This window comes from Nannospalax galili, unplaced genomic scaffold (genome assembly GCF_000622305.1).
Source record: "Nannospalax galili isolate Female #2095 unplaced genomic scaffold, S.galili_v1.0 scaffold475, whole genome shotgun sequence".
Lineage (NCBI taxonomy): Eukaryota > Metazoa > Chordata > Mammalia > Rodentia > Spalacidae > Nannospalax > Nannospalax galili.
The window spans coordinates 4,366,714-4,368,326 of NW_008339435.1; the positions used below are offsets into that span (position 1 = coordinate 4,366,714).

At 40.2% G+C, this 1,613-nt stretch overlaps 1 pseudogene; it reads right to left on the bottom strand.

Annotated features, from left to right (window-relative positions):
• LOC103734964 overlaps positions 1 to 1,102 on the bottom strand; it is a 3,455-nt pseudogene extending 2,353 nt beyond the window's left edge.
• Between the last annotated feature and the right edge of the window lie 511 nt (positions 1,103 to 1,613).

Here is a 1,613-nt window from a genome sequence, read left to right on the forward strand (position 1 = left end):
CCCAGAGAGTTACCCAGCATAGAACTGGGAAAATGAACAGCAGACCCCAATCTTATCTAAAGGAATATTGACAACTGATCGCTGCTAGATAAAGAAGAGCTGATCTTCTTAAAACACGGGCTCTAGATAGGCTGACCAGATTCAATGGATGGACAAGCACTGGGGAATGGCTGGGGGTGTCAAAAACACAGTGGACAGTAACAGGGATGACAGAGTATATGGGCTCCGGGGAGGGGGGGTTGGGAGGGTGCCATTTGGGATGTGGGTATATAGATGAATAAGATTGTTTGGGATATTCCGTGTGAAATACACACACAAAAAAAAAATCAAAAAATTAGAAAATGAGTTATATTTGAGGAAGAAGCATAAAAATTTGCTTCATGTTAATTAGTGGAGGTGAAACACATCACCACTGAAATCTACCTGATGACTATATTCATGCTCAGATGCCAAGGATCTCAGAAAGTAACTGACTGTGACTAGTACTAATCAGATACATAGAGATTAGAGACACAGGTATAAACATCTAAGTGTTAATAGCATTTAAAATGAGTCTGTCTGTAGAAAACAGTATATTTTAAAATGAAATGGATATCTTTTTTAAAGGTTAAAAACTCATTCAATTTTATGTCTCACTTGGCTTATACTGAGTTCAATATTGTATAACTGTACTAACTCAACTGTGAACCTAGAAACTTGTACCCACTTGTGAAATAGATGTACTCTTGCTCTGGAGCGTGTTACTAAATATGTTAAATCTGTAGTGAAATGTGTAATGAAATACTTCTTATAGTCATGTGGTTATTAAATTAAAAAAAAAACACCAGTAAACTCCACAACATATTCAGCACCAGCATCACCCCATTTGATACTGGTGGGATCTTACTCTTGGAAGATGGAGACAGCCTTCCCATTGATGATATTTCCCATTCTCAGCCTTGACTGTACCGTGGAACTTGCCATAGGTGGAATCATACTGGAACATGCAGACCATGTAGTTGAGGTCAACGAAGGGGTCATTTATAGCAACAATCTCTACTTTTTCAGAGATGAAGGCAGTTCTGGTGAGGCACCCAATACAGCCAAATCCATTCACTCTGACCTTCACCGTTGTTGAGGTTGACACTGCAGGAGAAGATGCTGCTGTCTCTAGAATCAGGAGTAGCAGAGAGTGAAAGTTATCTTCTTTAACTCTTTGTTGAGAACTTTTTTGTTTCTTATACTCAGCATAGGAAGCTAGGGTTAAATAAGGCCTAGGGCCTTACAGAAGTCACCAATTGCTTCTCTAATCCACCCATCCACTCACCCATCCACCCATCCATCCATCCATCCATCTACCCATCCACCCACCCATCCATCCATCCATCCATCCATCCATCCATCCATCCACCCACCCATCCATCTATTCATCTATCCATCCATCCACCCACCCATCATTCTATCCATCTTCCTTCCTTCCTTCCTTCCTTCCTTCCTTCCTTCCTTCCTTCCTCCCTTTTGTTTATGTATCCTTCCACTTATCTACCCATCTACCTCCAATGGTTAACTATAGTAAAATGAAAAAGGTTTTTGAAACAGTGTGATAACAGACTCTTAAGTTTTATCTACTTGAG